At 38.3% G+C, this 19,012-nt stretch overlaps 1 long non-coding RNA gene across 1 annotated transcript; it reads left to right on the top strand.

Annotated features, from left to right (window-relative positions):
- The first annotated feature begins 13,240 nt into the window (after positions 1-13,240).
- On the top strand, positions 13,241-14,262 carry LOC126600978 (uncharacterized). Its single transcript, XR_007615651.1, has 4 exons — positions 13,241-13,528; positions 13,627-13,747; positions 13,845-13,921; positions 14,194-14,262. It is a non-coding gene; the product is annotated as an uncharacterized LOC126600978 (long non-coding RNA).
- The last annotated feature ends 4,750 nt before the right edge of the window (positions 14,263-19,012 follow it).

The raw sequence follows: 19,012 nt of genomic DNA on the forward strand, positions 1-19,012 counted from the left end.
GACGGTTCGTGCCTTTAAAGAGATTTTCAGTTTGCAGAGAACAAGTCCGGTACACTAAATGTCATAATACAAGTGATTGGATATTTGGAAGAAAAAAAAATTCTAACCACTTATATTATGATACTTGGTGCACTGAATCGTGTACCCAAAACATACTAAAAAATCTGAATCAAGATCCTCTCTGGATCTCTATCCGGGGATCCTCCGGACCTTCAATCTTAACCGTTCATCCCAATCAAAGGGTTGAGGAATCCAAGCAAAGAGAAACATACATGGAAAACGAACTCGCTAATATGTGGGTTCTTGTAGCAAAATTAAAAAAAAATCCCACGGGCTTATTTTTTGTGTATAATACAAGTTAGGTTATTTTCTTTTTTTTCCGTCTTTTTTTTCGGGTTTCTTGCCAAGGGGTTATAGTTTGTTCACAACAAATTAGGGCTTCTTTTCGATTTCACAGTGCTGATTCAAATGTAATCTACAGATACACGATCATGGGTTCTCTATTTTTCCCAGGTTAGTATTTGCAGATGCAATATACTGAAGGGTAATAATATTAGTTTCACATGCGGCGGAGTCAAGCAAAAACAAGTTCCTTTTTCTAATGTTTTTCAAATTTAATGTTGTTCTTTTCTTTCGGTTAGTGTATAGTGTTCATGTGGTATGATGTGCCTTTTCTTTATTTTTTAGTAAGAGGAGTGGATGGCTTTGTTGTTCGGGGAAACCTCCGAGCATTTTCTATTACAAGTGATACTATTTTTTTTAAATTATACTAAATTTATCATAATTTATGAGTCCAAAAAGAATATGGGTCACTAAGTATAGAATAGAAAATCTAATAGATTTAGAATGACGATACTGATTCAGTAAACTTACATATTTCAAAAATGTTCCTGATCATAGGATTATCAACTAGTTATTGGTTTCGACAAGATAACTGTGTATTGTGTTTATGATAATACGTTTCAAGCTGTCCAAGTTTTACTCATTCTTGCTTCTGCTACTGATGTATGGTGCTCAAATTAGACTTTGATGTCCCATCATGTTTGGTGGCGGTTAACAGCCGTGGCTTGAGCTCGGCATCTGACGCTAGGTGTTCGGTATGATGCGTCTCTGTGCTTGATTCAAAGTAACCGACCCTACTTTCTTTGTTCATAGAATTCAATTGGGCTTATCCTAGAGCCTCTATGTTCAATTGGAATTTTTATGCTTTATCTCTAAAATACTGAACATGGGCTCCTATTGATTTATACTGGATCTTAAAAGAACTTGTTTCGGCCCAAAATAATATTATTGGGCCGAGCTTAGGTTTGTGTTCGGTCCAATGCTCTTCCGAAAATACTATGGGCCGTCCAAGCTGTCATAAGCCGCCAATTAGGTCAGCCGAGTCCTGTTGCAGGAAGGATTGATCTGGATAAGAGCAAAGAAGTCGAGGCTTGGTACAACAAGGGGGTTTTAGAATTGAAGGTGTTGGGAATTTAGGAGTGAATCTGATTCATTATAGAGCTTGGTTCAGAAACCTATTAGAACTAGGATTGGCCGAATCCTAGTCAGATTAGATTTGGGTGTTTTAGTCCGGGCACATCGCTGGTTCGGCCAAGAGTTGGTTCGCTACTATATATATAGAGGGGAGTGCATGATTCAAAGGCCCCTCCAATTCAACACACAAACTGCAATGCGCAAACTCTCGGTCTACGCGAAACCTCTCAACAACCTTGAGATTTTTATTTTCCTTTTTCTCCAACACATCTTCGGTTTGGATAAACAGCATTGTGAAGGCAACCGGTGACATCTTTAGTTTGGATAAACAACACTGTTGCCGTAGAATCAGCCGACCCCAGAGCACCTTCAATTTGGATAAACAGCATTGCGTCGAGGCCGACTGGTTATCTATTCAAGTCTCGGCCAAGAAGGATTTTTGAGTTCTAGTTGGCAGAGGTCATCTCATTAGCCTTCTCGACGAAGTGAGGCGTTACAGATTACTAGGCTTGGCATATTGAACGCCGAATTGTTTTATGATTGGATATTAACAAGTAAGTTTTAAAGTTCGGCATTTTGACGGCCGAACCATGTTTACCATCAAGACATACATCTCTTTTAAGTACTTGCGTCCGTATAGTTTGGTACCAGTTTGGCGTGCTTACACTCTTACGAATATAATCATGGTGACCGAATGCAGCGTCAACGATCCGTGAACTTCACAAGACTAGCAGCCTTGTCTTCAGGCTCTAGAACCCGAAGGCCGAGAAGTGTTCTTTCTTTGGCAACAGTGGCAAGATCAAGAAGTCAGCAGCGTGGTCAACACAACATCAACACATTTTACTCCCTGGCTGAGCTTGGCATACAAGTTGGCACGCCCCGCAGACAACTGAATGACGTAGTTAGCTTATTAATTCCTAGGCCTGCGTGCCACGTAGGCTTTGTAGTTTTTAGGGTCAACATTTTGGCACGCCCAGTGGGACGAAGTGCTAAAACTATGAATTTCATGCCAATTAAGACACGGTCAATAAAAAAGAAAGCAGTCATGGGAAAATCAATAATCAACCTGCCAGTCCAGAGTTCAGGACAAAATTTTCCACAGGCACAAAATCCTCTTGCTACCGTGACACCTAAGGCTACAAGTGCATCGCGCCGGGAAAATGAAGCTTGTCTCAGCGGTCATCCTCGTAATGCAAAAGTCCCTAACAAAACCACATGTGTTTTCATTGAAGGGATAATGGACGACTACGATGAAGATAGTGGTGAAGGCTATGATCCACCGACTAGGTTGTTTCTTCACAGACGACTTGACGAGCAGTCCTGGCAGGTTGAACAGACAGTCAGATGAGAAGTAGATAGTTTACATGAGGTGATACACAATAATGGTGATACACACACCAGATTGCTTGACCTATTGGTTAGTAAAGCCTACGAAGATGGACCCGCTGATCATTCTCGATATTTTCCACAGAGGAATAACCTTTTACCAACATTACAAGCCGAGCCAGGATCTGCTCAGCTCAAATGACCTATTTCGAGAAAAGAGGGGGATCAAGCAGTAAATCAGACGGATCTAACCAGAGCACGGAAACAGCATCCGTCAATATGACCGAAGTCCAAAGAATGATCGATTCAGCCTTAAAGAAAGGCCGAAGTTTCCAAAGTTCATTCATCTATATCCCGCATTCGTGGAAAATTTTGAATATCCCAAGGGCTTCAAAATTCCGGACTTCAGTCTTTTCATCGAAAAATCATCCCTATCATTATTAAAACACGTAGCCTGTTTCACTGCTCAATATGGGGATGTTAATAACTATTTTCATAAGCTAAGTTTTTTTTATTTTTTGCTAACCGGCTCAGCCTTCGCATGGTATATCAATCTCCTACCCAACTCTATCCAAAGTTGAGAGGAATTAGTTGAGAAATTTCATGAGCAATTCTATCGACCAGGGATGGATGTATCAGTGTCTTCCTGAGACACGATGGCTCAAGCCTCTGACAAATCACCGATGAAATATCTTATGAGGTTTAAATCAGCCAGAAATTGGTGCCGAGTACCTCTTCCTGAAGTCGAGTTTGTTAAGATCGCTCTAAACGGCCTCAATGTAGAGTACAAAAAGAAATTCCTGGGGGCGAACTTCTGTGACATGTACGAACTAGCTCAACATGTCGAGCAATACAACTATTTACTCCGAGAAGAGAACGTTTCGAAGTCCCCGTCCCGAGAAACAATTTACATAAACTCCACAGGCAGTTATGCGTTAGCTGAATCTGAAGAATATGCCAGTATAGACGCGATCGAGATAGTAATCGACAAACCATACATATGTAAGGCGTTAGCTCATGATAATCCCAAAGAGGCCAAAACTCGTTCGGCCCCTGACGGGTCTACTACCAAAATGTCAAAAGTTTATACTTTCGACATTACTAAGGCCGACGCCATTTTCGATCAATTGCTACTTGCCAAAGTTATCAAACTTTGGTAGGGGCATAATATCCCCAAGGCCGAAGAACTGAGAGGAAAAATGTATTGCAAGTACCGTAACTTGAACAAACACACAACAAACAACTGCGTCATATTTTGAGATGCCATCCAAAGCTGGATTGACAACGGTAAACTCAAGTTTCCAGAAAAGAAAATGGGTGTCGACACTAATCCATTTCCTACAGGGACGGTGAGTATGGTAGATGCTCATCTACTTAGGGATAAAGGAAAAGGAAAGGCCAATTTCGTTCCAATGTGACACGTCCCAAAACAGAATTGTCAGCCATGATTAAAAATTGATTTGTTCTCAAACGAGCCACCTCAAGATTTAATCAGATCGGTCGTTGTCAAATCAATGTCAAGCTTCAGCGCTGAGGAAGCTGACGAGCCGACAGTCATGTGTAGTTGTTGCAAAGCAAACGTCGTTTTAACTAAGCTAAAAGAAGAGCCACGGCGGATGGCAGTACTTCAAACGCCCACAACCGTGGTGACATCCTAAAAAACGCTTAGAGCAGGTCAACGTCATAAGGTATTCAATAGGCTTGGTCCTCATACGCAAGATACCAAGCGGTCATTGGCTAGACGTTGCCTTGATTTCGACATGCCGTTCTATAACCAAGATTATTATGCGTGCAACTCTGGTAGTTCAAGATCACCCATGAACCAACGCACCTTTAGGCCCCTTGAGCCACGTGACCAATGCTGATATACCTTTCATTCCCCTAGTGGTTTATACACCGCGCTCTAATTCGCCGAAATGTAAGCGTCAAAGAATGGATTGTATGGCCTACCGACAAGTAGCCCAAGAAACTTCGGCCCCCAAGTGGCAGCCGAAGGAAAAAGCCAACAATGACGATGAACGACAACCTCCGACTATTATGACAAAGTTGCTTCAAGGAAAACATATGATCAATCATGATTTTGAAACCACAATTAAGGAATCTGAAAAACAGATTAAACTTCTTCTTCGACCAGGGGAGATGAAAGCTCACCTCGAGTACTTCTGAAAAGAAGCCGAGAACAAACTTCTTCTGCCACCTATACCGGAATCGTTGATCAAAGTCAAACAAAATCTACATCTACCGTTCCTTAGGGAGGCTTTAGGGTACATGCGAGAGTTTTATAGAAAGCATTCGGCTAATGACTTATACAGTTTGCCGAAAGCATGCCAAGATATTATCGATCTCGTTCTAACTTGTCTAGATGTGGAACAAATCATCCAAAAAACTTCAGACCTGGGGTTTAAAGCTAGGTTCCAACATATACACAATGCCCAAGTCATTGGCTTTGATGTCGATCCATATACTAATATTGATGCAGCCAAGCTTCCCTTCTCTTTCGAAAACCTTGGATATTTGTGGTACCATTTCGAAGTATTTTCAACCTCTCCCTTTTTGACTTTACGACCAATGAAACAGACTGTGTCACACGATTAAATGCTTACCTTGACACCAGATGCCTGAATCATGTATCAGGAGCAAGCTCGTGTCACGACACAGATCTCGGACCTGATTCTGATTTCAAAAGAACCCGATACCGATGAACGGAATGAGAAAACTCCTGTAGAAATATCATAGGAACCTACTCCGGTGACAACTGAGGAAGGAGAAACTGATACTCCCTATGAAAATCCAGAAGAAGAAGAAGATCACGACCTGATGAGCCATTTCGTACTTGACAACATGAAAATCAATATGGTCCATGTCTTATTAACAATTTTTAGCCAACCACGTCCCAACCAAATTCCTTAGACAGCGATGTAGTTGTTCAAGAAACCACGCAAGTTGACTTTATGGCTGTTGAGGAAATCGAGCTCGTAACGAAGGAAGATAAGCTCATAGCGGCTCTCTCCGAATTATTTCCTCGCTCGTCATCGGTTAATCTCCATCATTTGAAGTCGTTGTATGTTACAGCACACATCAAGGGGTATCTAGATTCCAAAATCTTCGTCGACTGTGGCGCGACGATCAATATCATGCCCGTCTCTATCATGAAGACACTACGTCGCTCTAACAACGAACTTATTCCATCAGGGATCACCATGAGTAGTTTCGTCGGTGACAAGTCCCAGAGCAAAGGGGTACTTCCATTAGAAATAAATATCACAGGTCCGAATTACATGGCCGAGTTCTTCATAGTCGATTCAAAGACTGAATATAACGCATTGCTTGATCAAGACTGGATACATCAAACAGGTTGTATTCCATCATCTTTATATCAAGTTCTCATTTTTTTTAACGGTAAATCGATCGTGGTTCATCTAGCCGACAATCAGCTGTTCGAAGCTAACATGATCCAGGCATGTTACTACGACGACCACGTTAGCAACATCACCTTGCATGGTTTTAACAATGAATGACTGTTAACGTGGATTTCAGTTCAGAATGCCATCAAGGTTGGCGTCGAGACTGTGCACCAGGATTTGACAAGACTCGGGTTGGCTAACCTCATTACTGAGCCCAATGTCTAACACTAAACAGGCCGAACGACGAGCCGCAACTTCATCTACCATGGAACGACTGCTGGCCTACTGGTATACTATTTCCAGACAACCGAATTCAATCGTAAACCTCGTGGAGTTTCTCGTCGACTGAGATAATGGTCTCGTCCTTTCCTTTGACAAAGTCTAAGCTGTCCCGGCCGAGCTCAAAGACAGTAAGCCCTAAGTCAATGACCCATTAGTGGAAATAAATGTTGGAACGGCCGATGACCCTCAGCCATTATTTATTAGTGCTTTGTTACCCCAATCCATGAAAACCGACTTTTGCAAGTTACTAAACGAATTTAAAAATTGTTTTCCTTGGAGTTACCATGAGATGCCTGGTCTAAATCAAACTCTTATCGAGCATGAATTACACATCAAAGCTGGCTGTAAGCCTTTTCGCCAACCCCCTCGGCGATTCTCGACCGAAGTGCAACTCGGCATAAAAGATGAACTAGTTCGACTTTTAAAAGCTGGGTTTATGAGGACCACTCAATACATCGAATGGTTAGCGAATATCGTACCGATGTTAAAGAAAAGCGATGCTCTATGCATTTACATCGATTTTTATAATCTGAATTTGGCAACTCCTAAAGATTTATTAATTGATGCTACGGCTAATCATGAAATGTTGTCCTTCATGGATGGCCATGCTGGTTACAACCAGATTTTTATCGCCGAAGCCGATGTTCATAAAACTGCTTTTTGTTGCCCAGGGGCACTCAGAACCTACGAATGGGTAGTCATGCCATTCAGCCTTAAAAATGCTAGAGCCACGTACCAACATGCTATGAATGCCATATGTCATGACCTGGTTGGCATGGTCATAGAAGTGTATATCAACAATGTGGTAGTTAAATCAAAGTGCCGCTAAACGCATCTAGAAGATCTTCAGCAAGATTTCTTTCGTATGCGCCGACATAATCTCAGAATGAACTTGGCCAAATACGTATTCGACATATCGGCCAACAATTTCTTGGGTTTTCTGGTACACCATCGTGGCATTGAGGTAGACAAAAATAAAGCTCGCACGATCATTAACACTCTACCTTCGACGACCAAGAAGCAACTCCAGTCTTTACTCGACCAAGAAGCATTCTCTACGCTTTTGAAACTCAAAGATTCGGACAAGTTCGAGTGGCGGGAAAACCATCAAGCGACTTTTACACAATCAAGGTTTCCCATACAACTCCACCCGTCTTCGTACCGCCTCGGTGTGGTAAACCTCTTAAGCTATACATTTCGACGGCCGAGGAGTCCATCGGTTGCCTCCTTGCACAAGACAACGATGTCAGGCGTGAGCATGCCATCATTTATCTCAGTCGGAATCTTAACTCACTTGAAATCAATTATTCAGCCATAGAAAAACTCTGCTTGGCTTTACTCTTTGCCACGTCTAAACTCCGGCATTACATGCTCCCTTTCATCACTCAGGTCATCGCCCAAACCGATGTTATTTGATATATGCTCACTCGACCAATGGTCAAAAGCCGAATTAGAAAATGGAAAATGGCACGGTTCGAATTCAGTTTGCAATACGTGGCACAAAAAGCCGTCAAAGGGCAAACATTAGCAGATTTCTTGGTTTAACATCCTTCTCTATATGGTTTCGGGGGCAATGACGTCGAAATCGGCATGATGGAAACAAGTGATAATTATTGGACGATGTATTTTGATGGTTCCAGTACTTTAGCTTCGGTAGGCGTTGGGATCGTCATTCAATCCCCAGATAGACACCACTGGTATTTCTCTTTAAAGCTTGATTTTGATTGTACAAATAATCAGGCCAAATACAAAGCCTTTATTATCAGCCTCAACATCCTTCACGATTTGAGGGCAGCCCGCGTACTTGTCCTCGACCATTCGAAACTTATGATTAACTATGGAACATTCCGTTGCATGAGTTGTACTCTGACGTCCTATCACATGGTTGCCAGCTATTTGGTTGAGTCGTTCACTGGTATCACTTTCAAACACATCTCCAGTGGTCGAAACACCGATGCAGACGAATTGGCTCAAATAGCATTTGGAGCATAACTCTTAGGGGGCACGCTAGGCCGGGCGATACTTGTAATATGAAAATCGCACCTGGCCTTGGTTAATCAACAAGTTCTCCAACATGACCACGTGATCCATACACGAGTGATGTCCTTACCTTCTGACAGGATTTTTAGTACCTGCGTAAATAGGTTAAAATAATTGAAAATACTTGCAAGAATACAAGGTAATTGTAGTAAAGATGCTCATACAAGGTCGTTGTCCCCAAAGATTGTTTGACTAATTTGTAATTAAACTAACTCTTAAATAATTACTAAAATAGATTTTATCAAAGATTTGAGATTTATGATTTTAAAAAGATTAGATAAACAATAAAAGAAATCTGAAAGTTGGAAATAATGGCAGCAAAGAAGAAAAACGTTTTTAAATTAAAATCAATTAAGGGAAATCTAGGGTTTAGCCGTCACCGTCACAATCCTATGCAATTCTATCAGTTACTTATGAATTTCCACATACATGCTTTGAAAGTTAGGTTTTCCTAATGTATATTTTCCTTGTGATGTTCAAGCGAAAACATATATCTAACATGCAATCCGTCTGTGATGTTCAGATCAAATATAAACATACAAGACTCATTAAGTTTCATGAAAAACCATGCAACCCTTAAGAGCATGATGTTCGCCTTAAGTAAACTTACAATTACTAATCACAAGAAGCTCTCCTCAATTTCAGGGTGATGTTCCAACAAAAATTGCATCAAAATACTTGTCTAAATATCCTAATGGTGATCAGCCATTAAAATACATAGATAGTTTTAATCGTGGTGATTAATAATTCAAAGTAAGCATACATCCATTCATAAGCAAGTTAATAAAATTACATATTCATGCTAAGGCTCATGGCCTTGTTCTAGCAAAATGAATTAGTTACACATACTCATAATAAAAATCAAAGAAAATATCATTAGAATGAATTAGAATGAAAACACCTTGAAGTAGAAAATCTCCAGGAACACTAGCAATTATTCTCTGTTTCCAAAGTTGCATAAAAGAAAGCGTAGCCAAAAACTAAGAACGGCAAAGCCATATATTTGCTAAGCCATTGCATAAACCCTAAGACATAGGTCTCTTATTCCAACTAGGAAACTAAATAATAATAATAATATAACTTAGAAAATAGAGTTTTAATTAAACTAGGACAATCTGCACAGAAACTGTCCAGCCACGTTTTAACCTCCAAATAAACCCTAAGATAGCTTGTTTTAAAGATAAGAACGTTCTAAACTCATCTGCAGAAGGCTTCGAACCCATCCGATGTCATCTTGGGCTCTAGAAACGCAATTCAAGCCCAAAAGATCACTATTCCAGCATTGTGCATCGCTTCTTTATTTATTCGCCAGGAAATCACCACTTGGTGGAAAAATCTGATATTTTGACACGATCAATCCAAGTGACTCACAAATGTCTTCCAACTGGAATTACTCCAAAATTCGTCCATTTGGTCTTGTTTTGCTCCAGAGGAATTCGAAAGTCCTATATCAAAAATACAACCAAAGTATCAAAATTCTTCCAAAATATTAACCAAAATATACTAAGAATAGGGTTAAGTATATAATATAAAATCTACTCATCAAAATACCCCCAAACTTAGCTTTTTGCTTGTCCTCAAGCAAAACAAATCTAGAAAACAAGAATAAAATCTAATGAACTCAAAAAACTTAAATAAAACCTAGCTAAAACATAAAATTTCAGTTTCAAGTTGCAATCCATAGAAAATATTAAAAATCAGAAAATCTTTTCAAAAGTTCCAACCAATCCCACCACAGAGTCTAAGCCATTTAAAATCAATTAGAAAGAATTCGCAAACTTCATTTTGTGTAAAGTGAATCATCATGGTCAAAGAGATTCAACTAAAACTCTTACCTCTCATCCCTTTTATTTAATCATTCACACACTTATATAATCATTCTTTTTTTTTCTTTTCGAATTTTTTTTTTTCTCTTTTTTTTTTTCATATAATCTTTTTAAGTAACAGTAGTGGCCGTGCAATGTTGTTTCCCTTAAGTTTTCGATCCAACCCATGTAGCGAGCTTTAGGTCAATGGCTCCCAAACCCTAAGGCTTTAGGGCACTAGGTGTAGAACACCCCTAATGACTTATTAACTCGAGTTGAAAAGGCTACGAAACCAACTAACCACCCTGCCCCATGCCAAAACTCTACTGTTTAATGCGAGAATCACTGCTGATTAGGCAGGACTGGCTCGATTACTAGGCAAAGCCTCGGGTGGATCAATTATTACTTTGTAACACATACTAACTTTATTTTATATAGAACAAAAATATAAATACACTTAGACAAAAAGTAAGTGTTTCAATCTCACTCCCCACAAAACATGTTGGTGTGATGTGCAAATTTCAAAGTATAATTCACGAATTAGTGTCTAAGCAACGATAAATAGAAAAGACGCTACTGTGGGATTCACCTTCACTATGTCCATTTGTTCTAATGTTTAAAATAATATATGGATATTAACTTAAAAACGAATATTTTTTAACTGACACAAAAAAAATATTAAAAAAATAAAAATTTTCTTATTTCCCACCCCAAACTTAAATCACACACTGTCCTCAAGGTGTGAAAAATAAAATAAAGAAATTGGAAAAAATATTAAGGCCTAAAATAAAACATAAAGCTGCTAGCAAAAATAAAGAAAAGAACTTAACAAAAATAGAAAACAATAAAAGGAAAAAAAAAAAGGACACACCCGGGATCGAACACAAGAAGACGTGGGATAGAAGGCTTTGATTCGCGCACATGCATGCACACTCGTGTATAGCTATCGGACGGAAGGCCTGGCAATTGCTGCTGGATCGCAAAGAATGAACAAAAGGAGCAGCCCACTTGTTATAAGGTCGGCCCGATAGCTCTCATACCACAGCCCACTCCCTAGCTATCTTTATCCCAACATAGGATGCTCTCCTCAATTGTCTTGAGCCCAGAGCCAAACGGTTCTCTGCATGTCCTTGACCTCAGAGCCGAACGGCTCTCCCTCTCTCATTTTCAAACCAACCCGTGAAGAAAGAAAATTAATAATTAAGATTCCCAATATAACAGGTCCCTATGTCTATAACTCTTTCAAACCTTCAACCACTCTTCCTCTCGAAATGAGATATGTATCTCAAGCAAGGAAGAAAAAATCGATCATATCGGCGAAATATCACCGATATTATCGTTTTTTTGAAGGTCCGAAATTTTTTTAACTATCCAAATGATTTTCGTCAAAATATCACAATATTATCGATAATATCGATAATATCGCGATATTTTCGAAATTATCGATAATATCGTGATATAATACTAAAAAATACTTAAATATGTTGAGAAAACTCAACACATACTTCACTTGATCATAGCCCAAAGACCGAACAAGCTATGCTTTTCTTAACAGGGGAATGTGGGTTTTATAGGACAAATTGCTTGCTCACTGCCCTCGCATGGGTGATGTGGGACTCGCCCAATGGGAGAGAAAATCAGAATTTCGGCCGAAAATTTACACCCACTTTAAACGGCCATAACTTTGTCAAAACTCAACGAAATCACGCAAGACAAAAACGAAAGTTGTAGCCCTCGAAGAGATGAAGAGAATGGTATCTCACACGACGTCTGAATCGTCGTGGTTTGGCTGGAACATGCCTCGAAAGTCACTGAGGTCGCCGGAAACTGGGTAAGATTCAAATGAGTATAACTTTTTCAATACTAAACAAAATTGAGTGAAACAAAAAGGAAAGTTGTACTAATCAACGAGACGAAGAGATTGATACCTTGCACGCCGGCCAACTCGCCGTGGTTTGGCCGGAAATTGCCTCGAAAGCCACTGAGGTAGCCGGAAACTGGGTAAGATTCAAATGAGTATAACTTTTTCAATACGCAACTAAATTGAGTGAAAAAAAAGGAAAGTTGTATCCCTCGAAGAGACGAAGAGAATGGTACCTCAGACGACATCTGACTCGTTGTGGTTTGGCCGGAAATTGCCTCGAAAGCCACTGAGGTCGCCGGAAACTGGGTAAGATTCAAATGAGTATAACTTTTTCAATACTCAACGAAATTGAGTGAAACAAAAAGGAAAGTTGTACTACTCGACGAGACGAAGAGATTGATACCTTGTATGCCGCCAAAATTCAATTGACACACTCCTGGCTTCCAAAATTCAATTCTTTTACTTTATATAAACTTGAAAAAACATAATCGGCATCCAAATTAAAGTTTAGTCTTATTCAATGTATAGATTTTCAATCGTTAATTGATATACTATAATTTGGAACTTCAACGCCTAGACGCATGCTTATGTGTAAGAAATTTAAAGTGTCAAATTCGGCACATTATTCTTCATCATTTTATTCACTTCCCTTTTTTTTTTTTTAATATCCTAAATAAAACCTCCAAATATTGTACTAATTAATTATATATAAATGATTATGGTGTGTTTAAACTTCTTTCATTAATTACTACATATTTTCTACACTCACAATGTTTGCCAGCTCGCTATATAATCAACTTAAATCAGTTAAATCCATCATGCAATGCATTTCCTTCCAATTTTTTGTGATAAACTAATAGATAATTGACTAAATAAACATCCTACAAAGTTTCATTAAAAATTTCCAAGTTTTTCTTACAATTTCCGTGGTTTCCATGTAATTTTTATCGATATCGATATTATCCAGATATTTCCATCGATATTTCCGTGTTTTCGGACTATCGATATTTCCGATATTACCGATATTTTCTTCCTTGATCTCAAGCCTTCTCTCTCTCTTTAATATCAGAAAATGCTCTCATTTCTCCAACCTCAAGCCTAACAACAACCACACCTTCATCCAAAATCGGCATCCTCGCTCTTTCGCTTCTTCATTTCTCTGAAAAAAATTCAAGAGCCTTCTCTCTCTTTACACCTGAACCTTTAGTTGCCTAATCCTTTAGCCATCACAAAATCACACTGAGATAGTCATCATCATCACTCCCTGAGCAAAGATATGCTCAGAAAATAGAGATTGGAGTGCAAATCAAGACCATTTTGAACATGTAACAGTAAGCACCTCCCATTCTATGCAATATACATATTTTTTAGCTTGCAAAGAAACTCTAAGAGCTAATTTTGTTTTCCCTGTGATTCGTCTCTGTACAAGCTCACACTGAAGGACTTCTGTGGTAGGAGCTGGAGATCCGCAAGGAAAATGAAGAGAAGTGGGAAAAACATGCAGATAACACGGATCCATGAACTTGAAACGCCCAGATCTTTGAACATAGGTTCAGTATAACCCATCCTCCTCCAATTTTTGCTGTTTACATGCCAAACAGTCTAAGAAAACTGAATGCATTGATGCCTCTGTTCCATCTTGTGAAGGTAATGCTAGATCTGTAAGAAAACTCTTAACAAATGGACTCAAACTACAACTTGAGCTCGCAGATCCGAAAGCAAAGGTATAGATCTGCACTCACCAATGTTCAGTCTTGATTTTTTTTTATTATTTTCTTTCTTTGAAAACCGAAACATAATTCATTGTAGACTCAATAGTTAAAAATAGGCCTTTATGATTGGATCTGGATGGAACAGAATAATGTGAGACCAAATGTGACTTGGAACCAAAACTTTGAGGACCCCAGATCCTGTTAACAATGTGATAAACAAGAGGACTAAAAGGACTGCATACTACATATTTGAACTTAATAACTGCATGTTGTATTCTTGCAAGGTACAAGACTTAAATCGGTAATCACAAGGATGAAGGTCCACCATACCGTAACGATCCATGAATCTGAAGGTAGTCTTTTGCATTGATTTAGAACTAGATCTACACTTGGAAACCCCCAAACTTAAATGCTATCATAAAGATCTGTTGAGTTTATATCTAATGTTCAAAGTTTATGTGTTTACAAATTCGAATAGTCCAGCACGGCACAAAATTAACTGGAGCTACTGGGAAGCCAAAAAATCCCAGATGCGCATTTGCATAGGTATAATCCCCAAACTTGCTCCATATTTCCTTCATTGATTTATGCTTTAAGTAATTGATGTAGTTGATAGTAAAATAGACTTGCTGCTGGGTGCATCCAGTACTTTCATTTCAGTCTTTTGTTTGTGCCTGGAATGTTTTGAAAGCAACCTGCATATTCGTAGACTTGTGTATCAGATTCACATAGATACTGCTAGAAAAAGATAAATTAAAAACAAAATATTTTTGTAGTTTTCATTTTTTTTTTTATGTTTTCAGTTTCAGTTTTTTTATTTTTTATTTTTATATTTATTTTTTTATTTGCATAGTAAGTGAAACAAATAGTAACAAAATTAACAACCATAAAATACTTGACCGAATTTAAAAGAAACTAAAATGAGTAGGGATAGAAAATTGGGTTGCCTCCCAACAAGCACTTTAGTTAACGTCCATACCTAGACGTTGCTGAAAGCTAGTGATCAAGTTGCTTGTTCCTTCAGAGTTGATGACTCACTTGCACTAAACTTCCTTAGAAATGACTTTAGTAAATACTTATTGACCTTGAGCACACAACCCTTGCCTTTTGTTTCAATGTCCACGTTACCATTTTGAAAAACCTGCTTAACCATATAAGGGCCTTTCCACTGAGACTCTTGTCTCCCTGGAATTAATTTAAAACTGAAATTCAACAACCACACCTTTTTACCAGTCTGTAATTTCTTAAAATTTGGGCTGCCTTGCAACTTTTTATGTTTTTTCTTATTGTTAATCAGTTGAACATCATGCTGCACACTTTGCTGTTGTATTTTAGGACTTATGCAATCATGAATCAAATTTGGAGGCTTTATGGATAGATGGTCAGTTGTTGATCTGGTCATAAACTCGGCACTAAGTAAATCATCTAATGCATCAACACGCATGCATTCTTGCTTTTCACCTGGATGTGTGGTAGCTTCAAACAACCTAAAAACAATTGTTTAATCTTCAACCTGGAATTTTAATGTTCCGCTTCAACGTCAATAAGAGTACGGGTTGTTACCATGAAAGGCCGACCTAAAATGATGAGTGTTTTCAAATCCAAATCCATGTCTAGAACCATAAAATCAGCTGGCAAGAATAAATTATCCACCCTTACAATAACATCTTCAATGACCCCTCTAGGATAGGTAATTGAACAATCTGCCAATTGAATAATGCTGGAGTTGGCTTCAGCTCACCTTCACCTAAACATTTAAAAACAGAATAAGGCATTAAATTTACACTAGCACCTAAATCAATTAAAGCACTACTAAAATCATAATTTTCAATGGTGCAAGAGATAGTAAAACTCCCTGGATCTTTCTTCTTTGGAGGCAATTTATGCAATAAGACAGCATTGCACTATTCTGTTAACACAATTTTTTCTAACTCAATAAGCTTTCTTTTCTTACTGCAAACATCCTTCAAAATTTTGGAATAGAAAGGAATCTTTCTAATGGCTTCCAACAATGGCAAATTAATATGAACTTTAGCCAAAGTTTGCATAAAATCTTTTAACTGATGATCTTTAGCCTTTGGAATCAATCTTTCTGGGTATGGAGTTGGAGGCTCATAACCACGTTCAAGAGTTTGCACTGAGGGAATGTTAGATTCTGCCAGGTTGTGTTCTGCTGCAATTTTAATAATTGTTTTTTATGTTTTTGTTGTTGGCTGCACAACACTAATTTCTTCATTTGTTCGGTTGTCATAACTCTTTCCAGATCTCAAAGTCCTTATTGCACAACAATCTTTTGTGCCTATTAGTTTTGGAACTGTTTGGCTGGGAAATTTCCCTTTTTCTTTCTGTGATCTGTGCAGCAAGTTGTCCAAATTGTTGCTCCAAACTTTTAATTGATGCTTCAACATTTTGAATTCTTTGATTGCTGCCATCTATGAATGATTGAGTTGTTGCTGCCAATTTAGTAAGTTAATCTTCCAAAGATGGTTTGGATGGAATAAATGGTTTTTGTGTATTCTGGAATGGTTTTGCATTATTCTGATTGTCACCCCATTTGAAATTAGGGTGATCCCTCCATCTTGGATTGTAATGAGTTGCATATGCATCATTCATAGGCCCTTGATAGTTGTTCTTCATATTAACATTTTGCTCAACAAGCTCCGAGGATTCTTTATATGGGCAGCCCATTATATCGTGCGTAACCATGCTGCAAATACTGCAAACTGTTGGTGTAGGTGGCTGTTGTTTGTGGAATTTGCAATTTGTTGTAGAATAATATCAAACTTTGCATCCATTTTCTTCTCCATTTTTTCTATTTGTGCAGACATGTTAGGAGAACCTGCTCATAACTAAAAAATACCCCTTTTCTGTGAATGTTATGATGCCCACTGTTGAGATTTTGTAGCCATCATATCAAATAATTCAAATGCCTCCCTTGCAAATTTATTTGACAACGATCCTCCAGCTGAGGCATTAACATGGCTTTTAGATGTAGGATTAAGCCTATCAAATAAAATATTCATTTGTGTATCTGAATCAATATTTACATGTGGACACTTTATGTACATCTCTGTATATCTCTCCCACACTTCATGAAACTCTTCGTTCAGCTTTTGTGTGAATGTCATAATCTACCGCTTATAATTCAATGTCTTGGATGCTGGATAATATTTATTCAGGAATTTGGTATGTAATTGTTGCCTAGTAGTAATGCTATTAACCGGTAGAGTGAACAACCAAGTTTCCACCTTATCCTTCAAAGTGAAAGGGAAAAGACGTAATTTAATAGCTTCGACAGAAAAACCCCTAATCAATATATTTTTGCAACCCACAAGAAATTTTGCAATCTGTATGTTCGCATCCTCGTTAGGCAGCCCACGGAACGTTGGTAAAATTTCAAGCATGTGGTGCTTGATTTCAAATGTGTCTCCCTCTTCCTAGGCAGGATGGATTATACAATTAGGAACATCATTTGCACGAGCAGCCAATGACTCTTTGAGTGGTTTGCCTGTTGCGGGTATTGCTAACGCCATTTTAACCTTGTTGTCCATAAATTCAGCAAACAAATCTGCAGAAATGTGTCCTGTAGTCATGGATCAGATGCTAAAAACTGTTCTCTGTGCTGTTTTCGTAATATCTGTTCAGGCTCTGGGTCAAAAGGAACAAACTGTGCAGGTTGTGATCTAGTGCTGACCATGCACACATTTAAGCAATCTGAAATAAAAACGAAAATTAAATTAAAATGAAATATTATTTTTTTAAACGAAAATAATTAACTAAGTATATGATAAAAACAAATTAATTAAAACAATCCCCGACGTCGGCGCCATTTTCTTCATAAGATTTTTAGTACCTGCGCAAATAGGATTAAAATCACTAAAAAATACTTGCAAGAATACAAGGTAATTGTAGTATAGATGCTCATTCAAGGTCGTTGTCCCCAAAGATTGTTTAACTAATTTGTAATTAAACTAACTCTTAATTAATTATTAAAACAGATTTTATTAAAGATTTGAGATTTATGAATTTAAAAAGATTAGATAAACAATAAATGAAATCTGAAAGTTGGAAATAATGGCAGCAAAGAAGAAAAACGTTTTTAAATTAAAATCAATTAAGTGAAATCTAGGGTTTAGCCGTCATCGTCACAATCCTATGCAATTCTATCAATTACTTATGAATTTCCACATACATGCTTTGCAGGTTAGGTTTTCCTAATGCATATGTTCCTTGTGATGTTCAAGCGAAAATGTATATCTAACATGCAATCCGTCTGTGATATTCAGATCAAATATAAACATGCAAGACTCATTTAGTTTCATGAAAACCCTTTGAAAAATCATGCAACCCTTAAAAGCTGTGATGTTCGCCTTAAGTGAACTTACAATTACTAATCATAAGAAGCCTTCCTCAATTTCAGGATGATGTTCCAACAAAAATTGCATCAAATTACTTGTCTAAATATCCTAATGGTGATCAGTCATTAAAATACATAGATAGTTTTAATCACGGTGATTAATAATTGAAAGCAAGCATGCATCCATTCATAAGCAAGTTAATAAAATTATATATTCATGCTAAGGCTCATGGCCTCGCCCTAGCAAAAGGAATTAGTTACTGTTTGGGCCCAAAATATCAGTTTAGGCCGAGTATAGAATTATTCTCGGCCCGGAAGGCCTTACGACAAGGTTACCATGGATCGTTTGGTTCATGGGCTTCCAAACCTAGGTCGGTAAAGTTATGCTGCAAGACAAGTCAAATCCTAGCGCAATAAGGAGTCTCGGCAAGTTTAATAACCTGGAAGTGAATCCGGCTCGATGTAAGGATAGGTTCAAGATCCTGATGGGAGTAGGAGTACTCGAGGGGATGTTTGATTAGAAGAAGAAATCCTAATCCGAGTAGGTTGTTAACTCAACCTAGAAGGTACATTACTATTATAAATACAAGGCACTGTGCAGCGTGAGAGGCTCCTCCAATTCAACACACAACTCCCCTGCACAAACTCTCTCAACAACTTTGAGATTTTTATTTTCTCTTTTCGCTGACACATCTTCCATTGGCATCAACAGCACTGTGAAAGCAACCGGTGATATCTTCAGTCGG

This window comes from Malus sylvestris, chromosome 14 (assembly GCF_916048215.2).
Source record: "Malus sylvestris chromosome 14, drMalSylv7.2, whole genome shotgun sequence".
NCBI classification, from domain to species: domain Eukaryota; kingdom Viridiplantae; phylum Streptophyta; class Magnoliopsida; order Rosales; family Rosaceae; genus Malus; species Malus sylvestris.